Raw genomic sequence first — 25,383 nt, forward strand, 5'->3', positions numbered from 1 at the left:
GTTTGCAGTACATCATGTGAGAAAAGAGCAAGCTGAGTTTCTAACACCGTGGCGGTTCGTGACAGAAACTTTTCGGTCTCAAGAAAATTTCTTATATTCGAACTGAGAATATGTTCAAGAATTCTGCAGAAAACCGAGGTTAGAGATGGTCTATAATTTCGTGGATCAGTTCTTTTACCTTTCTTACATACAGGAGTCACCTGCCCTTTTTTAGCGTCAACAAAATAGTTCAAATGGCTCTGAGCACTATGGGACTTAACTTCTGAGGTCATCAGTCCCCTAGAACTTAGAACCACTTAAACCTAACTAACATAAGGACATCACACACACCCATGCCCGAGGCAGAATTCGAACCTGCGATCGTAGCGGTCGCGCGGTTCCAGACTGTAGCGCCTAGAACCGCTCGGCCACCCCGGCCGGCTAGCGTCAACAGTAGTGGCGACTTATCTATGTCAGGAAAAATCAGTGAATTGGCTGCTCCGTGGTTAAGACCCACCGGACGTGGTTCACCGCTCGACCCTATATACGTTTGATTAAAAGCTTAACGTTATCTCCTCATATCGGTGAATCTATTACATCAGTTTGCGTTCAACGTCACAGCTTTTGACTGCGCTGGAAGAGCCAGCTGGCACGCTTTCGGCCGATAACTGGGATCGGGTGTAAACAGTGATTAGCGTCTGCCTTTGGTGCGGCCCTTCTTTGTCACGGCGCAGCGCTGCAAAGCCATCTGTCACAGGAGAGGCGCGATCCACCTCGCCGGAAAAAGAGTCGTTCGCCCTGATCCGCTTTGGCCGCCCTTGTAGTTTATAGATATATATATTTCCCAATTTGTAGCCATCGAGCTGTGTGATAGCGGTACGGTGCGATTCCAATACAGTTGCCCCGCGGCGAGCTTTCAAGCTGCGGCGCAATTTACGGAGTAGGACGGCCATTTTGTAACTGCCGGTCCGTTTCACTCGGATAGCCCTGAAAGGGCGATCTGTATCCGCCCCTGGCCAGCGACCCGCCGCGTATCGCCGCTTCCGATGAACACACCGATCCGTGAGTACTGCACATAATGAACATCGCGTACCGGCTCCTACTAGAGAACTCAGCAGGTAATCTCGCAGCTTCCTGGAGGACTGAAACTGTATACCTAACGAGACATTAGACAAGGAACCTGGAACAGGCAACGAGGTCGTGTACCTAGTTAGAGGACACAAACAGCCAGGTCCTAAAGGAAGGACTGGGGAAAACTATTGATTTGGTTGGCTGATTTGGGAGAGCGGACCATACAGCAAAGTCATCGGTCCCATAGGATTAAAGAAGGATGGTGAAGGGAGTCGGCGGTGCCCTTTGAGAGGAACCATCCCGGCATTTGCCTGGATCGATTTAGGGAAATCACGGAAAACCTAAATCAGGATGGCCGGACGCGGGTGTGAACCGTCGTCCTCACGAATGCGAGTCCAGTGGCTAATCACTGCGCCACTCCGCTCGGTGGAAAACCACTGAACATCATTTGCTATTAAGCAGCTCCGGCAAAAATTTACTAACTAACAAGAAATTAATTAATACTTGTGCTTCCAAGCTTATAAATGATCACTTGCAGAGAACACTATTCTTATCTATTAAAAAAGGAAAAAAATATTAATGGTCAGCCCCAAGAAAAATTACACTACTGGCCACTAAAATTGCTACACCAAGAAGAAATGCAGATGATAAACGGGTATTTATTGGACAAATATATTATACTAGAACTGACATTTTCACGCAATTTGGGTGCATAGAACCTGAGAAATCAGTACCCAGAACAACCACCTCTGGCCGTAATAAAGGCCTTGATACGCCTGGGCATTGAGCCAGAGCTGGATGGCGTGTACAGGTACAGCTGCCCATGCAGCTTCAACACGATACCACAGTTCATTAAGAGTAGTGACTGGCGTATTGTGACGAGCCAGTTGCTCGGCCACGATTGACCAGACGTTTTCAATTGATGAGAGATGTGGAGAATGTGCTGGCCAGGGCAGCAGTCGAACATTTTCTGTATCCAGTAAGGCCCGTACAGGACCTGCAACGTGTGGTCGTGCATTATCCTGCTAAAATGTAGGGTTTCGCAGGGATCGAATGAAGGGTAGAGCGACGGGTCGTAACACACCTGAAATGTAACGTCCACTGTTCAAAGTGCCGTCAATGCGAACAAGAGGTGACCGAGACGCGTAACCAGTGGCACCCCATACCATCACGCCGGGTGATACGCCAATATGGTGATGACGAATACACGCTTCCAATGTGTGTTCACTGCGATGTCGCCAAACACGGATGCGACCATCATGATGCTGAAAGCAGAACCTGGATTCACCCGAAAAAATAACGTTTTGCGATTCGTGCACCCAGGTTCGTCGTTCAGTACACCATCGCAGGCGCTCCTGTCTGTGATGCAGCGTCAAGGGTAACCGCAGCCATAGTCTCCGAGCTGATAGTCCGTGCTGCTGCAAATGTCGTCGAACTGTTCGCGCAGATGGTTGTTGTCTTGCACGTCCCCATCTGTTGACTCAGGGATCGAGACGTGGCTACACGATCCGTTTCAGCCATGCGGATAAGATGCCTGTTATCTCGATTGCTAGTGATAGGAGGCCGTTGGGATCCAGCACGGCGTTCCGTATTACCCTGCTGAACCCACCGATTCCATATTCTGCTAACAGTCATTGGATCTCGACCAACGCGACATAAATCGCAATCGCGATAGGCTACAATCCGACCTTCATTAAAGTCGGAAACGTGATGGTACGCATTTCTCTTCCTTACACGAGGCATCGCAACAACGTTTCATCAGGCAACGGCAGTCAACTGCTGTTTGTGCGTGAGAAATCGGTTGGAAACTTTCCTCATGTCAGCACGTTGTAGGTGTCGCCACCGGCTCCAACCTTGTGTGAATGCTCTGAAAAGCTAATCATTTGCATATCACAGCATCTTCTTCCTGTCGGTCAAATTTCGCGTCTGTAGAACGTCATCTTCGTGGTGTAGCAATTTTAGTGGCCAGCAGTGTAGTTCTTCTCGATACCTCTTTTTGCTTGGAGGTAGTCTACATAGTCTGTATACCATACGTCTGATGGCTACCATTTTTTGATAGTCTGGGTGGTTTCATATCTTTTGTATTACCATATCTGTAGCTGCTTCCTTTCAGAAAAAGTTGAAGCTGTGCCTTTTGTTAGATTTTGTGAGTTTGAGATTACGGTAGGGCATTGTTTCTTCTATTTCTTTTACCACATTGAATTAAATGTTGTGATGTTCATCATTAATTTTTTGTGTAAACTGTTTGAAAATTGCTTGCGCTATCGACTGACATGAATTCTATTGAGTACGCTTGGAACCAGCTGAAACGTCCAGGGAGGCGTCGCACGAAATCTCCTCGCGTAATGCCTGACCTCAGGAGAGCTAGAGAACCAATGTCTTGATGAATTTCTGGACGGCATCCAACGCGGACAAAAACGTGTTACAATGCACAAGCCGAGCAACCCGGCTGTGAGTATTACACAGCAATACATTTTGAGACCAGCTTTCTGGTTTTTTCTGTACGTTCGTAGACTTACACGACCAGTGCCAATTTCAATAAAATGTTTTTCGTATAAGGCTGATTCATCAAGAAACGCTGAAAACAACTAGAATACCGACGTTTCGACCAGCTTTCCTGTGGCCTTCTTCACCACGATGTACTTTTGGATTCTGGAGGTGGTTTTCTCCTATATACTGTCCTAGTTAGGTTCAAAGGTGGCTATCGATGTCACATTCTGGGATGCCATTGGACAACTCGAAAATAGCTATAAAGGCGTCGCTGTACCGAAGGCTGTTGCCCGCGCCACTCTGACAAGTGATTGGTAGTCAACAGCGAATCGGCAGCTTGTAGTTAGGGGTAGTGTTTTCCTACCGCACGGCAGTTCTCTTGCGGCTGCTTGTTCACAGCACTGACCCCACGTCACGTGGAGCTGCTGGAAGGGGATCAGTGGCATTGTATCCATCCTCTCTGTTCATACTGTTACGGAGTTATTTTACGCTGCTGCATCCACAGCTATCGAGCAAGCACACGAGAGTCTTGAAAACTGATAGATTGGCCACAATCCTGGTGGTATTCATGATGCATGTCTGAAGGAACAGACACTGTTCTGACGATTAGAGCTATGGTAAATATTACAAAACTGATTAGTATTTTGTGAATCCGGATTGACGTCAGCTGTTTGTGACATGATAATCTATGATGGACTGGGACTGGTAACCAGGTTTCCTGCTTATCGCGAGCGGTCGCCCTAACCACTTCGACTATTTGAGCACGCCTCCAGGACCGACCTATAATTAGTAGGTCTCTAGGACCGACCTGAACATAGTACGCCTCCAGGACCGACCTGGACATAGTACGCCTCCACGACCGACCTGGACATAGTACACCTCCAAGACCGACCTAGACATAGTACGCCTCCAGGACCGACCTAGACGTAGTACGCCTCCAGGACCGACCTAAACATAGCATGCCTCCAGGACCTACCTAGACATAGCACGCCTCCAGGACCGACCTAGACTTAGTAGGCCTCTAGGACCGACCTGAACATAGTACGCCTCCAGGACCGACCTGGACATAGCACGCCTCCAGGACCGACCTGGACATAGTACACCTCCAAGACCGACCTAGACATAGCACGCCTCCAGGACCGACCTAGACACAGTACGCCTCCAGGACTGACCTAGACATAATACATCTCCAGGACCGATCTAGACATAGTACGCCTCCAGGACCGACCTAGACATAGTATGCCTCCAGGACCGACCCAACCTTCCATATGTCATGGCCTCCACAACATTTACACTGGCACATTTCGTGATTCGCTCACAAGGAGAGATAAATCTTTTATGGTCATTTTAGCCCGTCGAGGTGTGGATACGTCAATCATGGTTACAATGTCTGTGCTTACACAGTGTCTGCATCTATACATTACAACGTCATTCAGACATGCATGTATATATACATGCATATGTGAAGGAAAAGGCACTGTTCTGACAATTATAGCTGTTGTAAATACTACGAATTTGATTGGAATTTTGCGATTCCGGGTCCAAGCACAACTAAAGGACACTGTAATGTGAAGATACAAATACCACTCGGAAGTACTTGTTTAATTCCTCCGTGCGCAGCACGTTGCCCACAGGGTCACTGACGAACCTCACATAAGCGAGCAAGAGAAAATTGTTCTTGTCTTCTTTTGTTTGTTTTTTCTTGTTGTCCTTCATAGATCGTCGTATGTTCTCGTTGCTACATCCACTCACACGGCATGTTGTCCAGAACTCACCCGTTTCTTCTTGGAGATTGTCCGTGTCGCTAATCTGATCAGCGTACGTAGCACAGCGTTCTGGATTGTGGTGGACTCCATTTACAGATATCTCTTGGTGTATATTGGCGCTCGAACGAGTCGTACTTTAGTCAACAACCAGAATGTAGCAGGCCACAGCCATGAATGCGTTACCTGCTGCAGGTGAAAAGGGAGAGCCCATTGCCACCCCTACCGTCTGCTCTTATTCCTGGTTTTGTTTGCATTTCACAGCAAAGATATACACTGAGCTGGCAAAAATCATGGAATGCCTCCTAATATCGTATCAGACCTCCGTTGGCCGGCGAAGTGCAGCATCTCGACGTGGAATGAACTCAACAAATGGTTGAAAGTCCCCTGCAGAAATACTACTGTCTCTGAAGCCCTCCGTAATCGTACAAGCGTCGCCAGTGTAGGATTTTGTGCACAAAGTGACCTCTTGATTACGTCCAGTAAATGTTCGATGGGATTCAGGTCTGATGATCTGGGTGACCAAATTATTTGCTCAAATTGTCCAGAATGTTCCTCAAACCAATGACGGACAAATATGGACCGGCGACATGTTTGGAAAATGAAGTCTAGTAATGGCTGTAAATGGTATCCAAGCAGGCGAACATAACCATTATCAGTCAATGATCGGTTCAGTTGGACCAGGAAGCCCAGTTATGGAGCCACCACCAACTTGCACTGTGTCTTGTTGACAATTTGGGCCCATGGCTTCGTGGGGTGTGCACCACGCTCAAACCCTAGCACTAGCTATGTCAGCCGAAATCAGGACTAATCTGACAAGGGCACGGTTTTCCAGTCGTCTATGGTCCATGAGGCCTATGGTCCATGACCCCAGGAGAGGCACTGCAGACGGAGTTGTGCTGTTTGCAAAGGCACTCGCGTCGGTCGTCTGCTCCCAAAATCCATTAACGGCAAATTTCGCCACACTCTCCTAATGGATACGTTCGTCGTACATCCCTCATTGATCCCTGCGATTATTTCACACAGTATTGCTTGTCTGTTAGCACTGACAACTCTGTGAAGATGGTATAAAATGGAAAACCTACAGCCGTCCTTACAATGTTATTTATTGTCTGGCTACCAGTTTCGGTTCTTCAGCGCACCATCTTCAGGCCTTAATTGACGCTGAAGGGGTTAACTCCCGTCGTATACACTATTCATCAGTGGCCAACATCTATGAACTGGTTTACGCAGACTACCAGTAACAACAGTACTGTATCGCTAACCATGGCACCGAAACTGGTAGCCATATAATAAATCACAAGGAAGATGGCTTTAGGTGTTCCATTTTATTGCATAGGTGACGGACAAAGTCCCTCAAACCTCCACTCAGAAGAATGGACATACAAAAATTACGCAAACGACGCTGCTCTCGGTCGTTACGTGAAGGTCGTCGGCCACTGCGTTGTCCGTCGTGAGAGGTAATGCCTGAAATTGGGTATTCTCGGAACTCTCTTCACACTGTGTCTCTAGGAATACTCAATTACCTAGCGATTTCCGGAATGAAACGTCCCATGCGTCCAACACCAACTACCATTCCGCGTCCAAAAACTGTTAATTCTGTTCGTGTGGTCATATTTAATAACATCGGAAAATTTTTCACATGAAATAAAATGAAATAATCGTACGGCATTGTTGGCCGGGAGACCTCATGCTGGGTGTTCGGCGACTTGCGAGTCAATGATGATGAAGGGCACACAACACCCAGTCATCTCGAGGCAGAGAAAATCCCTGATCCCGCCGGGAATCGAACCCGGGACCCCGCGCGCGGGAAGCGAGAACGCTACCACAAGACCACGAGCTGCGGACACTTTTTCGCATGAAAAACCTGATTACAAATGACAGCTCCGCCAATACTTACCCTTTTGTACGCTGTGTACGCGATACCACCGCCATCATCTGTATATGTGCATCTCGCTATCCCGTGATTTTTGTCGCCCCCCTGTTTATTTTTCATTGTTTGCTTCATAAGGCTTGTTCTTGCATTCGCCACTCTCCTTGACTCTGAGCGCATACACGTTCGCAGCTGTGTAAGCGGTGCAGGATCTTTTTTTTTTTTTTTTTTTTGAGATGTTTATGGAACGGTGGCGACGAAAAACCGCGTCAACATGCAAAGCAAGTGAAACTGGCGAGGGGGGGGGGGGGGGGCAGAGGGGAGGGAGGGAGTCGTGCGTGCGAATCTCCAAAAACTACAGCACTGCTGTACCTGGTTTCCAGTAACTCAGTTCTGTTGGTTGCAGAGTTTTGGCTACAAGTTTCCCGCCGGCAAAGAATCGCCCCGCGGCGAACTGGCGGTAGATGGAAACTCGGCATCCTCGTACTGGCGCGGTTTGGCTGCCAATTCTGCAGAGTTAGCCCGCGGGTTAGGGAGCATAAAAGCTGGCTGGCGCGCGCCGCGGCAGCTGCCCGGGGCCGCCGTAAAACGGCGATTCTTCTCTCTCTCCGGCCGTTCTTTTATTTCGGGAGACGTCGGCGATGAGGGGTTTTTAAGAGTCGTCGACGCGGCAGCGCAACGCAGCCAGCCCCGCCGTCACGGATCGTATTCTTCCCGCGTTCCGGCTGACGCAGCCTGTGCGGCTACACCCTGTGTCAACGGGCTCACACGTCACACCCCGGCAGCCGATGAGGAACCACTTGGTTCTGCTTCACGTCTTCAGTTGGGAGGCTGGTTCGATGCAGCTCTCCACGTTCCCCCGTCTTGTCCAAATCACTTCCTCTTGAACTAACATCCACCTGAACCTGTTTACTCTATTCGAGCCTAAGATCCTCCTGCAATTTTCACCTCTAAAATTACTCCTCGACACCTCAGGATGTTTGCTGTCAACCTGTCCTTACTTTTAGTCGCGTTGTACCTGTAACTTCTTTTCTCTACCATTCGATATTTTGACTTCCGCAAGGCGTTCGATACAGTTCCCCACAGTCGTTTAATGAACAACGTTAGAGCATATGAACTATCAGACCAATTGTGTGATTGAATTGAAGAGTTCCTAGATAACAGAACGCAGCATGTCATTCTCAATGGAGAGAATTCTTACGAAATAAGAGTGATTCCAGGTGTGCCGCAGGGGAGTGTCGTAGGACCATTGCTATTCACAATATACATAAATGACCTTGTGGATAACATCGGAAGTTCACTGAGGCTTTATGCGGATGATGCTGTAATATATCGAGAGGTTGCAATAATGGAAAACTGTACTGAAATGCAGGAGGATCTGCAACGAATTGACGCATGGTGCAGGGAATGGCAATTGAATCTCAATGTAGACAAGTGTAATGTGCTGCGAATACATAGAAAGAAAGATCCTTTATCATTTAGTTACAATATAGCAGGTCAGCAACTGGGAGCTGTTAATTCCATAAATTATCTGGGAGTAAGCATTAGGAGTGATTTAAAATGGAATGATCATATAAAGTTGATCGTCGGTAAAGCAGATGCCAGACTGAGATTCATTGCAAGAATCCTGAGGAAATGCAGTCCGGAAGTAGATTACAGTACACTTGTTCACCCACTGCTTGAATATTGCTCGCCAGTGTGGGATCCGTACCAGATAGGGTTGATAGAAGAGATACAGAAGATCCAATGGAGAGCACCGCGATTCATTACAGGATCCTTTAGTAATCGCGAAAGCGTTACGGAGATCATAGGCAAACTCTAGTGGAAGACTGCAGGAGTGTCGCTCAGTAGCTCGGCAAGGGCTTTTGTTGAAGTTTCGAGAACATACCTTCACCGAGAAGTCAAGCAGTATATTGCTCCCTCCTAAGTATATCTCGCGAAGAGAGCATGAGGATAAAATCAGAGAGATTGGAGCCCACACAGAGGCATACCGACAATCTTTCTTTCCACGAACAATACGAGACTGGAATAGAATGGAGAACCCATAGGGGTACTCAAAATACACCTCCGCCACACACCGTCAGGTGGCTTGCGGAGTATGGATGTAGATGTATATGTATCGGTCTGACCCATCCAGTCCTTCAGTATTATTCCGTAGCACCATATTTCAAAAGCTATTCTTTTATTGTGCAACCTGTCTATCTTCCTCGTACACTTCTACATAAGGCTACAGCCCGAACAAATACATTCAGGAATGACTCCCTCACACTTAAATTTATATTCAGTGTTAACAAATTCCGTATTCCAAAAAAGCTTTTCCTTGTTATTGTCACTCTGCAATTTACATCTTCATTTTTTTCATAATCAGTTACTCTGCTGACCAAAGAGCAAAAATTACTTAATACTTTAAGTACCTCTTTTCCTAATTCAGTTCTCCCATCAACGCCTCATTTAACTTCACTACATTCCATGACGTTTGTTTTAGTTTTTAACGTACATCTTAAAACCTCTTTCCAAGAGACAATACACTCCGTTCAACTAATCTTCCAAGTGCTTTGCGTTCTCGGCCAGAATTACAATGTCATCTGCAAACTAAATTACTTTTTCATCAGTAAACCATAAAGTTTTACATTTCTTTTCCCTGTAGTTTAACTCCTTCTTCAGTTTTTCTCGCCTATAAATTACATAAGTTAGGGAAAAGATAATATAACCTTAGAATATCGACAATGAAAACTAAAATCATGCCTCATTATGGAAAATAGAGAATACGCCATTGGAGCAGGTCTTCAATTTTGATTTTTTAGGATGCAACGTAAGCTATGACATGTACAAGGACATATAAATCAAGATTAACAAACATCAGTCAGTATATAGAATGATAGACAAAACAATCCAGAGCAGGATACAGAAGGAAACAAAATTAAAATTTTATAAAACCATGGCGTTGGGTTGTTTGAGGGAAGAGACCAAACAGCGAGGTCATCGGTCTCATCGGATTAGGGAAGGATGTGGGAGGAAGTCGGTCGTGCCCTTTCAGAGGACCAAATCCGGTATTTGCCTGGAGCAATTTAGGGAATTCACGGAAAATCTAAATCAGGATGGCCGGACGCGGGACTGAACCTCCCGAATGCGAGTCCAGTGTGCTAACCACTGCGCCACCTAGCTCGGTTATAAAGCCATGGCTACATCTGTATTGCTATGGAAGCTAGTCATCAATCCCTAAAAAACTCGACGAAAGCAAACTACAAACAGCACAAATGAAATTTCTTAAGAAAGTGAGAGGTGTTACAGTCGAATATGGTATGAGAAATCAACATATGAATGAACCAGATATTTATAATATTAATGTAAAAGTTAAACAAGACAAAAAAATTGTGGGAACCTCACCTACAAAGAATGAATGCACAGAGCATCCCATGTGTGGCCATGCTGTACCAGCCACGAAGAAGAAGTGACGTAGAAACACTCATAATGAGGTGACAGTGAAATGTGGAGACAGAACAGGCGCAAGTGCCGAAGCCTTGAAGAGCAGAGGAAGGAAAAGTTCTATTCGTTGAGATCCTTTACTGCTTGCTCTCTATAAACACTGATTAACAATGGAGCAAGCTGCAGCCCAGTCTCTCTCACTTCTTAACAGCTGCCTCAGTTTCATTTCTTACAACTCTTAACACCGCAGTTTAGTTTCAGCACAAGGTCTATAAAATCACAGCTCCCTCTATTCTGTTCCTCGTTGCCACAGAATTACTAACAGAGCATTCCAACCAACACTACCATCTAATGCTTAAAACAGGAAATTCATCTTTTTCTTCACAACCACCAAAACCTATTAGTCCCTCACTCACCTCTCTTTCTGCTATGACATAGTTTTCGCGACCTGCATATTTTCTTCTTTATTGCCTGGGAAGAATTATGATAGAGATATTATTCCTTTGCAAGGAGTGTTTTTACGTCACACACTTCAGAAAACAATTGAATTTTTGCTATTTAAAGTGAAAGAAAAAGAAGTTAAAATTCCATCGCGTTGCAGACATCGAGATCCACGAAGATGGAGAGGACATTTCTGTTGTCCTTTTTTAAGGAAACATCCCGCTACATTAGACTGAAGCTATTTTCATCTCTCCCTCCCTCACACACACACACACACACACACACACACACACACACACACACACATATACACAAGCGCGCGTGCGGCTACTGGTTCGCGCGCCAGTGCGCGCCCACTTGTTCCCACGCAAAATGTAAGTGTTTAGTAATTCAAGACGATCTTACGTTATTTTGATTACTGTAAAAAAACGTGTAGAAACCAAGCAGTCAACAGCATGGAAATATGATATGTATATTGATCTCTTTTTCAGATTCATGGAAGCACCATTTGAACATAGCACTCCAACTCAACGCAGTACAGTCGCTACGAATGTGAAATACTCTGTGTAAGTAATGGAAGTTCGGAGACGCGCCTGCAACCGATTTCGCAAACTAAGGTCAACGTTAGCCAGCGACTGGCTATTGTCCTATTCCACAGGTACCAAGTTGAGCCGATACCTTCCGGATAAAACAGTGTCGTCGTAACTGCCGTCTGCGTCACGTCTGCTGTGCAACGAGCTACGTTAATTTAAGTAGTAACTGTATTTTTCTTACTTGTCACTTCTTCTTCCGTGTGTTTTTCCTTTTAGGAAGCTTTAATTGTCGAATGCTAGTAAGAGTGTTCCACAGATTTTGCGTTTGTTTTGAATACAGTCAGAGAGAGTCCCTTTAGTCAACCATAGTGCCAGTAGTGCTAGTGTTTGTTTTCAATACAGTCCAGAGACAGGTAGTGCTATTTTCATTGTTTTCTACAAGAAGCGTCTAGTAACCACAGTTTAGTCAACTATCAGCCGCCTTTAGTCAATTAGCAGTCTAGTTAAAAGTTGATTAACTCTCTACAGTAAATTGATTTCGTAAGATGTATAGGATGTGTGACTGCTGTGTACGGACGTAGGAGGAGCTGGCCACTGTTCGCGAACAGCTGAACGTGTTGATGGCCGCGGTCAGCCGTCTACAGGCTGCTGCCACGGAGTGTAGCGGCAGTGGGGAGTCACACCCCAGGTGCTACATGCTTCACCCACTGTCCCTGCTGTCGAGACATCTTCGCCGGTACCGGGCGCGGTTGGGCCACCCTCTCCCCAAGGGGAATGGCGCGTTCAGCGGCGTTCGCGGCGCACGAGGCGGAGGGTAAATGTGGAGGCTGGCCGTGTGGCATCGCCCGCTCTGCCTGTGAGTGGACATGTGGCCGCTCCTTCAGCAAGGTCCGAGCAGGCACACGGGGGGAGGGGTTTATTAGTGATTGGGAGCTCCAACGTTAGGCGGGTGATGGAGCCCCTTAGGGAAATAGCGGAAAAGTCGGGGAAGAAGGTCAGTGTTCACTCTGTCTGCTTGCCGGGGGGTCTCATCCGAGACGTGGAGGAGGCCCTGCCGGCGGCGATAGAGAGCACTGGGTGCATCCGACTGCAAATTGTTGCTCATGTCGGCACCAATGACTCCTGCCGTCTGGGTTCAGAGGTCATCCTCAGTTCGTACGGGCGGTTGGCGGAATTGGTGAAGGCGGAAAGCCTCGCTCGCGGGGTGGAATTTGAGCTAACTATTTGTAGTATCGTTCCCAGAACCGATTGCGGTCCTCTGGTTTGGAGCCGAGTAGAAGGCTTAAACCAGAGGCTCAGACGATTCTGCGGAGATCTGGGGTGCAAATTTCTCGACCTCCGCTATCGGGTGGAGAAATGTAGGGTCCCCCTGAATAGGTCAGGCGTGCACTACACGGCGGAAGCGGCTACAAGGGTAATGGAGTACGTGTGGAGTGCACATGGGGGTTTTTTAGGTTAGAGAATTCCCTCCCTAGGCCCGACAAGACGCCTCCTGAGACGCGGCAAGGTCGGAGTAGGCAAAATGCAACAGGGAATAACGATATTAATGTGCTAATAGTAAACTGCAGGAGCGTCTACAGAAAGATCCCAGAACTGCTCTCATTAATAAACAGTTACAATGCCCACATAGTACTAGGGACAGTAAGTTGGCTGAAACCAGACGTAAACAGTAATGAAATCCTAAACTCAGATTGGAATGTATACCGCAGAGACAGGCTGGACAGTGAAGGAGGAGGCGTGTTTATAGCGATAAGAAGTGCAATAGTATCGAAGGAAATTGACGGAGATCCGAAATGTGAAATAATTTGGGTGAAGGTCACGGTTAAAGCAGGCTCAGACATGGTTATTGGATGTATCTGTAGGCCCCCTGGCTCAGCAGCTGTTGTGGCTGAACACCTGAAGGGTAATTTGGAAAATATTTCGAGTAGATTTCCCCACCATGTTATAGTTCTGGGTGGAGATTTTAATTTGCCGGATATAGACTGGGAGACTCAAACGTTAATAACGGGTGGCAGGGACAAAGAATCCGGTGAAACTTTTTTAAGTGCTTTATCTGAAAACTACCTTGAGCAGTTAAACAGAGAACCGACTCGTGGCGATTACATATTAGACCTTCTGGTGACAAACAGACCCGAACTATTTGAAACAGTTAACGCAGAACAGGAAATCAGCGATCATAAAGCGGTTACTGCAGCGACGATTTCAGCCGTAAATAGAAATATTAAAAAAGGTAGGAAGATTTTTCTGTTTAGCAAAAGTGACAAAAAGCAGATTTCAGTGTACCTGACGGCTCAACACAAAAGTTTTGTCTCAAGTACAGATAGTGTTGAGGATCAGTGGACAAAGTTGAAAACTATCGTACAATATGCGTTAGATGAGTATGTGCCAAGCAAGATCGTAAGAGATGGGAAAGAGCCACCGTGGTACAACAACCGAGTTAGAAAACTGCTGCGGAAGCAAAGGGAACTTCACAGCAAACATAAACACAGCCAAAGCCTTGCAGACAAACAAAAATTACGCAAAGCGGAATGTAGTATGAGGAGGGCTATGCGAGAGGCGTTCAATGAATTCGAAAGTAAAGTTCTATGTACTGACTTGGCAGAAAATCCTAAGAAATTTTAGTCTTATGTCAAAGCGGTAGGTGGATCAAAACAAAATGTCCAGACAGTCTGTGACCAAAATGGTACTGAAACAGAGGATTACAGACTAAAGGCCGAAATACTAAATGTTTTTTTCCAAAGCTGTTTCACAGAAGAAGACTGCACTGTAGTTCCTTCTCTAGATTGTCGCACAGATGACAAAACGGTAGATATCGAAATAGACGACAGAGGGATAGAGAAACAATTAAAATCGCTCAAAAGAGGAAAGGCCGCTGGATGTGATGGGATACCAGTTCGATTTTACACAGAGTACGCGAAGGAACTTGCCCCCCTTCTTGCAGCGGTGTACCGTAGGTCTCTAGAAGAGCGTAGCGTTCCAAAGGATTGGAAAACGACACAGGTCATCCCCGTTTTCAAGAAGGGACGTCGAACAGATGTGCAGAACTATAGACCTATATCTCTAACATCGATCAGTTGTAGAATTTTGGAACACGTATTATGTTCGAGTATAATGACTTTTCTGGAGACTAGAAATCTACTCTGTAGGAATCAGCATGAGTTTCGAAAAAGACGGTCGTGTGAAACCCAGCTCGCGCTATTCGTCCACGAGACTCAGAGGGTCATAGACATGGGTTCACAGGTAGATGCCGTGTTTCTTGACTTCCGCAAGGCGTTCAATACAGTTCCCCACAGTCGTTTAATGAACAAAGTAAGAGCATATGGACTATCAGACAAATTGTGTGATTGGATTGAAGAGTTCCTAGATAACAGAACGCAGCATGTCATTCTCAATGGAGAGAAGTCTTCCGAAGTGTTTCAGGTGTGCTGCAGGGGAGTGTCGTAGGACCGTTGCTATTCACAATATACATAAATGACCTTGTGAATGACATCGGAAGTTCACTGAGGCTTTTTGCGGATGATGCTGTGGTATATCGAGAGGTTGTATCAATGGAAAATTGTGCCGAAATGCTGGAGGATTTGCAGCGAATTGACACATGGTGCAGGGAATGGCAATTGAATCTCAATGTAGACAAGAGTCAAGCAGTATATTGCTCCCTCCTACGTATATCTCGCGAAGAGACCATGAGGATAAAATCAGAGAGATTAGAGCCCACACAGAGGCATACCGACAATCCTTCTTTGCGCGAACAATACGAGACTGGAATTGAAGGGAGAACCGATAGAGGTACTCAAGGTACCCTCCGCCACACACCGTTAGGTGGCTTGCGGAATATGGATGTAGATGTAGATGTAGATTCCTATAGTTACAAATATCATTTAAAATTATTTTAATATGAAGGGTCGTAAAAAATCAGATTGCTTCACAAATGATCAGTAAACGTTTTCTGACGGGAGCATAACTTTTTCATAGTAGACATTCTTTATACCTACGTGGATTTTATGAAGATACTTAGGCTTATTTCTCTGTTTTGGAGTCCTAAGAAGGAATTCTTAAATGTCTTGTTTAGTTCTGTGGTACCTCAGAATGTCCACTGTTTTATTTAGCGTTATAAACACACTTACTTACTTACTTACTTACTCACTGGTCATACTGGGCTCGAGAGTCCATTACCGCAGCAACGTATTTTCGCCATCTGTCCCTGTCTTGGGCTATTTCCTTCCCTTCACCTTCAATACCTAGGCTCCTCAACTCAGCCTTCACATTGTCCTCGGTCTCCCCACACGACGTTTTCCTTCTAGGTGCCCTACCAGTACTCTGCGCGCTGCCCTGCCCTCATCCATTTGAGCTACGTGATCAGCCCATCGCAGCCTACGTGTTTTAATAATACTGATTATGTCAGGGCTTGAACAGAGTTCGTGAACCTCTTCGTTATGCAGTTTTCGCCACTCTCCGCTAATGTCATCCCTTTTTGCTCCGAAAATTTTTCTCAAAATTTTGTTTTCAAATACTCGAAACGGCTTTTCATTTTCCACAGTGCGAGACCAACTCTCACACCCATACAGCATAACTGGTAGAATTATAGTTTTGTATATTCTAATCTTTAAATTCCTAGACAATATCTGTGATGAAAGTAATCTATTCAGTGAGATGTAGCACGCATTTCCCGCCCGTAATCTCTTCTTCAGTTCGGATTCAATCTCATTTCTCGAAGTGATGTCCACGCCTAGATACTTAAATGTGTTCACTTTTTCAAACTGCACAAAACATTATTCAAGCAAAGCAGACGTCAAACTAACACCTCTAACACCGCCTCCCTCCTCTATTATAATGGCCTGAACTCGTCGAGGTGGGAAGTTGACAATTTTCTTCAGGTGTACCAGATTCGTCTCAAGCTACGAAACTGCAGGGATGTAGATTCCAACGCTTCACCCAAATAGTTCTAGACATTTTTATAAGATTATGATGGTGTGAATTAATGGGCCAGGCGAGGCATGATAAGGTGCCTGTGTTGCATGACAGGTGAAACTAATGCTTTTATTTCACTACATGATGTATACATATTAGTTATTGGTTGCATATACTGCCTTGTATATAGAGCCATTCAGCTTCCCCTACCAATTCGTTTCATGCAACCTTCACTACAACTATATCAGGAACGGTATTCAGACAGGAGCCAGCCATGTCGTCGATACGATTTTCCTCTAGATCATTCGGCGACTTCAGCAAAAGAAACCATACTTTGAAAAAATATAATGGGGATTGGCCATGTGTTACGTAGTATTTTTGAACCAAGGTGTACCTTTCTCCTGCCATACTTATCAAGTGTCACCAATCGTTCTTTGTGTAATTAGCGGTGTACTCGAACAGATTTTATATGAGTCTGCAAGTTTTTTTCCGTTTATAGTACTTAATTTTTCGTAAATGGTTCAGAAATGTTGCCATATGAAGTGTGTTTCGCCATTGGGAAAAATGAAATCAACAGGAGGTATCTAAATGGGAAGCATGGAAGAAATAGCTTTCCCAGTATATAACGTCTGAACCATTTACGAAAGATTAAGTACTGTAAACGGAATAAACTTACAGAGATATCCAAAACATGTGTGACTACACCGCTAATTACGCAAAGTAATATTGAAGACCTTTGGATAAGTGCAGCAGAAGTAAGGTACATTTTTGGTCCAAAACTACCGTGTAAGTCGTGGACAATTCTCACTTGTATTTTTGCAGTATGATTCCATTTGCTAACAGTCGTCCAGAAGCTTTGATAGTAAACTAGCACAGATTACGTCTAGGTTCCATTCCTGGTACGTAGTGCAGGTTCCACAAACGTATCTGTAGGGGCAGCTGAGGTACCCTTTGGAATCGACAGGTATAATTAACGTGAATTAATTTCTGAAGCCCTATAAAGTAATAAACCCATCACTATATAAATGAGCTTATGAAAACACTTTCTTGCCAAAATGACAGCTTTCGAATTTTTTGCAAAAGCTAATGTTCCTTCATATGACATCGTTACAAAACAACGGGTAACTTTTCCGGCGTATTTCTCTGAATTAACTTCTATCCGGGTGATTAATTTTTATTTATTCACTTATTGCCATTTTGTTAAGACGTGCCCATTCGCCTTCACTCTCCACGTCTTTTGACATACTAGGGGCACTACGTTATATCTATTAGTGCTCAAATTACTATGGTAAAAAAAATTTATTTTGAAGGAAAACAGTCAAATGATTTGTGAAATGACTTGTCAAACAGGTATAAATAAAACAGATTAGGTAAACACATGATGCGCCTTTGAATGTTGCTGGAAAACATGTGCAAGGAAATTAGGCATGTCGCACGTTTCTCTAATCTATTCTATTTCTTTATTTAGACACATCATTCGCAAAATATTTGAACTTCTTCGTTTTTTTAATTTCAGATTTTCTTCAGAAAACATAAAATATAATATACATATCAAAAAAAGGTTTCCAGCACCTTGGTTCCCAGAACTCCTGAAGATAGATGTTGACTGGATATTCTATCACAGACACAATCTGTTTCACTGTTCAGAGATGTCCCTAAACCCACTCGAAAATGAAACAACCAAGCATGAGCAGCGCCCATTAGGCGGAGGGGGGTCCGACAAGCGATCAGTTTCAGTCATTCCACCAGGAAGGAGGTACACAGCTCGTGTTGTCTGTAGTTCAACTTTGCCTAGACGGTCAGTACCACGGTTCGATCGCATCCGCATTGTTACTTTGTGCCAGAAAGAGCTCTTAGCAAGGGAAATGTCCAGGCGTCTCGGAATGAACAAAAGCGATGTTCTTCGGACATGGAGGAGATACAGAGAGATAGGAACTGTCGATGAAATGCCTCGCTCAGGTCGCCCAAGGGCTACTACTGCAGTGGATGACTGCTACCTACGGATTATGGCTCGGAGGAACCCAGATAGCAACGCCACCATGTTGAAAAATACTTTTCGTGCAGCCATAGGACGTCGTGTTATGACTCAAACTGTGCGCAAAAGACTGCATGATGAGCAACTTCACTCCCCACATCAATGGCGAGGTCCAATTTTGCAATCACGACACCAGATACAGATGGGTACAGATGCCGAATGGGCCTCCCAGGATTAGCATCATGTTCTTTTCACCGAAGTGTGTCGCATATGCCTTCAACCAGGCAATCGTTGGAGATATGTTTGGTAGCAACCAGGTCAGGCTGAACGCCTTAAACACACTGCTTAGCGAGTGCAGCAAGGTGTAGGTTACGTGCTGTTTTTGGGTGGCATTATATGGGGCCGACGTATGCCGCTGGAGGTCATGGAAGGCGCCATAACGGCTGTACGATACGTGAATGCCATCCTCTGACCAATAGTGCAACCATATCGGCAGCATATTAGGGAGGCATTCGTCTTCATGGACAAGAATTCGCGTTTCCATCGTGCACATCTTTCAGGATAACGACATCGCTCGACAAGAGTAGCCAGCATGTTCTCCAGACATGAGCCCTATCGGACATGCCTGGGATAGACTGAAAAGGTCTGTTTATGGACGACGTGGCCCACCAGCTACTCTGAGGGATCTACGCCGAATCACAGTTGAGGAGCGGGACAATCTGGACCATCAGCGCCTTGATGAACTTGTGGATGGTATTCCACGACGAACGCAGGCATGCATCATTACTAGAGGACGTGCTACTGGGTATTAGAGGTACTGGTGTGTACCGGAATCTGGACCACCACCTCTGAAGTATAGGTGGTTTTCATGAGCAATAAAAAGGGCGGAAATGATGTTTACGTTGGTCTCTGTTCCAATTTTCTGTACAAGTTCCGGAGCTCTCGGAGCCGAGGTGATGCAAAACTTTTTTTGATGTGTGTATTTAAATCTTGTTGGGTGCTGTATAATTATTAAGAATATATAGATGAAGAGAAATCAGAGGTCCCAGTTATGCTGTAATTTGATATTTATATTATATTTTAAAACTTAAACTTCTTATATGCACAAAAGCTAGTCCTTGAGCAGATGAACTTTTTGGCTTTTCATTTACATAGGTTGCAGCAGTTACTCACGAAATATTTCCATTTTTGTCAAACCACTAATTAAGTTTGATTAATTATGCTGATTGCTGTCAAGTAATGAAATCTTTTTTTTTTCAAAACTAGAGAACTCCCGCCAAAGGTTCGAGTCCTCCCTCTGACATGGGTGTGTGTGTTATTTTAAGTATAAGTAGTGTGTAAGTAGTGTGTAAGTCTATGGACCGATGACCAAAGCAGTTTGGTCCATTAGGAATTCACACACATTTGCACATTTTGAAAACTAGAGATTTGGCTGGTGAATTTGATACTCCATTTGTCCATTTCCCGCCGGCCGCGGTGGTCTCGCGGTTCTAGGCGCGCAGTCCGGAACCGCGCGACTGCTACGGTCGCAGGTTCGAATCCTGCCTCGGGCATGGATGTGTGTGATGTCCTTAGGTTAGTTAGGTTTAAGTAGTTCTAAGTTCTAGGGGACTGATGACCACAGCTGTTAAGTCCCATAGTGCTCAGAGCCATTTGAACCATTTTTGTCCATTTTCCACCCTTCTTTTCGCTGAGAAAATTCGAACAAAAACCCGTTGTGTAATTTTCCCTCAAGCCGCTAAGTTTTTCTTGACTACCCTGGTTACTTTCGAGCAGTTAAGTACTATTTTGCAGAACTAAACATCAAGCTGGTGAATTTGTCCATACCCTGTTTGTCCATTTCCGACTCTTCGTTTGGCTATAAAATTCGGATAAACATCCCTTATGCAATTTCTAGTGCGTATTGTTTTCGCTCCTTTGAGACAATCGACCTATACAATTATTTGTAGCAAAACAGAGAATTTAAGATAACAGGGGATTAATACTACTGTTCCATAGATGAATCTAACTTTCATGCAAATTGTGGGTGAAAAAGCACCGAAAGAAAATGCATCGAACGTACGTCACCGTCACACACACACTGGTTTCACAGATACGCGGACCGTAATGTTATTGGTCGGGACAGAGGAGTATCTGTGGAGCGGTTCGCGAACGCTGCTGTCGGATCGAACGCAGGTAGAGCCTTGTTACAGACAGGTCACTCAGGCGTGAAATGAGGATAAATGAAACGGGAGCGACGAACTCAGAACGACAAGCGTGTTCAGATTAAAACTGGAAACGTCGAGAGCAGCTGCGCGCAAATGAAGCGGCGCGCGTTTGAGGCTGTGAACTGTAATTGTGCGTAATCCCGCGTGCCGCGCCACGCCGCCGTCTCGCTAATTGATGGCCGGCCGGGCGCACGCATCTCCCACGTGTGCGCGTCCCCACAGCGGGGCCACGTGGCGCGCGCTGCGCTTTGCATAATAGCGACTGCAGCCGGTGGCGGCGCCACTGCTGCAGTAATTTTGTGTTTGACAGCGGAGGCCGGCTGTTCTCGTGCGTGTAAACGTCCAAATAACGTGTTGCCTGCTGTTTCAAAGTGGTGTCGCCCATGCTTCTACACAGCACTGCCCGAGTTTCAGGACTGCAAAAATCGTTCCCGTAACTCCACCGTGTTTGCAACTACAGAATGCAAGCAGGGTTACAGAGCAACGTCGCGTTAACAACGACGTGACGTAGCGCTAACCAGTCTCATACGGAGTAAGGTCAACACCGACTCAAAGGAAGGCCTTGGTGCTTGTTCGTGACGTCACGTCAGCTAGGCACGGCGAACGCCAGGTCTGTTGCAGGCATACTCATAATGGTGATGTCTCCCTCTCTGACACAGGAAAATGTGAAACTATGGGCAGTAGTTGACCAACACACATTGTTCTGAGAGATTTCTGCAATCAATTAATTGTGCAATTCATTACACTTGTTAACAAATAGTGTACTCCTGAACTTAAATTTCCACCTGTTTTAAGGATTGACATACAAAAACAACTTCATGGTCCAGCAGCAACAGAATTCGTGCTTCTGTACCTTATTTGTAAATATGAGGAAGTTACGTTTGTACTGGGTTGCTTTTACAAGAAATTATTAACATATTGGTGCTCTTCTTTAGGTATCTTGGTTGACTATGGGGTGAGGAACACTGAATGTTAATGAAATATCTTGCGATTGTACACTTGGGGGAGGGGGTGGGGGACAGAAGAGGAGGCGAAAGAGAGATACTTGTTTTATCAAATACATTTTTTTAATGTTATAAAGTTTCTCCTTTCAGTTGCAAGAGGAGGATATTTATCTCTTCTAATGTGCATGTTTAAAAAAGTTTAAGCTCAGCAGTAGTTTCGATGTATGAAGCTATTTTGTTTCCTGTTTAGAATTCCTGTCGTTGAAAACTACTGTAATCCAATGACTGGCAACTGTTGGACATTTACACATGTAAATTAGATCACATTTCCAGTGACGATGTCAAACGAAAATAAATAAATAAATAAAAGAAACGAGTTAATTGTAAGGGGATTGGGGTAAGTTTCGATAACAAAATGGATCAAGTAAATATAGTTACTTGAATGTAAAATTTCCGAAGCTTGCAATGGGGCAAAGCATCTTCTCATATTGATCTACGTTTGTTTCAATAGGATTCAGTAATACAGAACTATGATCTTCATTTGTAGCTTTACGATAGTAAGAAAATCTTTCATCTAAATAAAACCGCAGAATCCAAAACAATACCAAACATTTCGTCCAAAAATAAGAGATTTATAGTGATAAGCACGCCCAGGTGTTTCTGCCTGCAACAGACCTGGCGTTCGCTGTGCCTAGCTGACGTGACGTCACCAACAAGTGCCGAGGCCTTCCTTTGAGTCGGTGTTGGTAAGGTTCACCAAAGTTCGATAGCTGACGCGCTTGACTGTTCGGTATCAGAGAGTGTGGACGGTTAGTTCGCATGCTGAAGTTGTAACACTGTATAATTCAGGGTGATTCAAAAAGAATACCACAACTTTAAAAATGTGTATTTAATGAAAGAAACATAATATAACCTTCTGTTATACATCATTACAAAGAGTATTTAAAAAGGTATTTTTTCACTCAAAAACAAGTTCAGAGATGTTCAATATGGCCCCCTCCAGACACACGAGCAATATCAACCCGATACTCCAACTCGTTCCACACTCTCTGTAGCATATCAGGCGTAACAGTTTGCATAGCTGCTGTTATTTCTCGTTTCAAATCATCAATGGTGGCTGGGAGAGGTGGCCGAAACACCATATCCGTAACATACCCCCATAAGAAAAAATCGCAGGGGGTAAGATCAGGGCTTCTTGGAGGCCAGTGATGAAGTGCTCTGTCACGGGCTGCCTGGCGGCCGATCCATCGCCTCGGGTATTTGACGTTCAGGTAGTTACGGACAGATAAGTGCCAATGTGGTGGCGCTCCATCCTGCTGAAATATGAATTGTTGTGCTTCTTGTTCGAGCTGAGGGAACAGCCAATTCTCTAACATCTCCAGATACTGTAGTCCAGTTACAGTAGCACCTTCGAAGAAAAAGGAACCAAAAACTTTATTGGCTGAAATGGCACAGAAAACGTTCACCTTAGGCGAGTCACGTTCATACTGAGTTGTTTCCCGCGGATTCTCAGTGCCCCATACAGACATTGTGACGGTTGACTTTCCCGTTAGTGTGGAAAGTTGCTTCATCACTAAACACAATCTTTGAAACGAAAGATTCATCTGTTTCCATTTGAGCAAGGATAAAATCACAGAAATCGATTCTTTTAATCTTATCAGCTGCAGACAGTGCTTGAACCAATTTCAGACGATAAGGTTTCATAACTAACCTTTTTCGTAGGACTCTCCATACAGTTGATTGTGGAATTTGCAGCTCTCTGCTAGCTCTGCGAGTCGATTTTCCTGGGCTGCGAACAAATGCTTGCTGGATGCGTGCTACATTTTCATCACTCGTTCTCGGCCGTCCAGAGCTTTTCCCTTTGCGCAAACACCCATTCTCTGTAAACTGTTTTTACCAACATTTAATACACCACCTATCAGGAGGTTTAACACCATACTTCGATCGAAATGCACGCTGAACAACTGTCGTCGATTCACTTCTGCCGTACTCAATAACACAAAAAGCTTTCTGTTGAGCGGTCGCCATCTTAGCATCAACTGACGCTGACGCCTAGTCAACAGCGCCTCAAGCGAACAAATGTACAACTAAATGAAACTTTATAGCTCCCTTAATTCGCCGACAGATAGTGCTTAGCTCCGCCTTTTGTCGTTGCAAAGTTTTAAATTCCTAGAGTTGTGGTATTCTTTTTGAATCACCCTGTACACTGAAGAGCTAAAGAAACTGGTACACCTTCCTAGTATTGTGTAGGGCCACCGCTGCTGCAGAATCGTTCTGGAGTCAGATTCAAATGTCGATTGTCTAAATTATCTCAACAGCTTATGTGGATATCCGAAAGAACAGCCAAGACGCATTCATACAATTTGATTTTCCTACCTGGGCAATGGATCGTCTGCCTCCAGTGGGAATCCCAGAGAGCGAGCATGGAGCAGCCGGCCGCGGTGGTCTAGCGGTTCTAGGCGCTCAGTCCGGAACCGCGGGACTGCTACGGTCGCAGGTTCGAATCCTGCCTCGGGCATGGATGTGTGTGATGTCCTTAGGTTAGTTAGGTTTAAAGTAGTTCTAAGTTCTAGGGGACTGATGACCACAGATGTTAAGTCCCATAGTGCTCAGAGCCATTTGAACCTTTTTTTTTTTTTTTTTTTTTTTTTTTTTTTTTTTTTTTTTTTTTTTAGCATGGAGAAAATGGACAGAAACTGTGTGGATATGTGGCGCTCGATGGGAGGCGTGCCGACGTAGACCGCGCAGTTGGGATAATGCTGTGTTGCGGATGGCGCAGTGGTCACTGCACCTGCTTAGTAAGCAGGAGGTCCCGGGTTCGAATCCCGGTCCAATACACATTTTTCACTCCTCGCCTCTTATTCCGTGTAATGTCCCGATGCAGCTGACAGGAGTGATCCCCTTCCTTTCCTTTCTTCTCCATCTCCAATTTACATATCTTTACAGTGTTTCGTCAACGAGAGAGTCGTTTTCCCTCTACGCATTCTCATTTGACTTAACGAAGCATCTCCGTAATACTTCCGTGTTGATCGAACCTACCGGTAACAAATCTAGCAGCCCGCCTCTGAATTGCTTCGATGTCTTCGGGCGTTTCTAATGTTCTGTACGTGGTCTCCGTTGTAGATAAGCTACACTTGCTTAAAATTCTCGCAGTAAACCGAAGCCGACCATTGGCCTTGCCAACTACAATTCTTACACGCTCGTACCATTTCATATTGCTCTGCAATCGTACGCATAGATATTTAATCGACGTGACTGCATCAAGCAGAGCACTACTAATGCTGTGTTCGAACATTACGGGACAGCTTTTCCTACTCATAAGCATTAAATTACCTTTCTCTACCTTTAAAACAAGCCGCCATTCACCACACCAACTACAAGTATTGTCTAAGCCATCTAGTATTCTCAAACTGTCACTCAGCGACGAGACCTAACCGTATACCACAGCATCATCAGCAAACTACCGCAGATTGCTCCTCTGCCTTTCCGTCAGATCATTTATGTATAACGGGCGATCAAACAGTTTCCGCTTGTCGGCGTTGCTGCAGCGTGCAAGCAACCTGGCACGACTGCGATCTGGTTGTATAAGCACCGACATGTAGGGGGGTTAGTGTGGCTTTCGAATGTAAGCTTCTGATCGTCCCTCATATACACGGTGGTCCATTGATCGTGACCGGGCCAAATATCTCACGAAATGAGCGTCAAACGAAAAAACTACAGAGAACGAAACTTGTCTAGCTTGAAGGGGGAAACCAGATGGCGCTATGGTTGGC

The 25,383-nt window shown here is 45.1% G+C and overlaps 1 non-coding gene across 1 annotated transcript; it reads left to right on the plus strand.

The window, feature by feature from the left end:
- The first annotated feature begins 24,372 nt into the window (after positions 1-24,372).
- Positions 24,373-24,447, plus strand: Trnat-agu. Its single transcript has one exon. It is a non-coding gene; the product is annotated as a tRNA-Thr (tRNA).
- Positions 24,448-25,383: the final 936 nt, after the last annotated feature.

Source organism: Schistocerca piceifrons, chromosome 3 (assembly GCF_021461385.2).
Source record: "Schistocerca piceifrons isolate TAMUIC-IGC-003096 chromosome 3, iqSchPice1.1, whole genome shotgun sequence".
In the NCBI taxonomy this organism is placed as follows: domain Eukaryota; kingdom Metazoa; phylum Arthropoda; class Insecta; order Orthoptera; family Acrididae; genus Schistocerca; species Schistocerca piceifrons.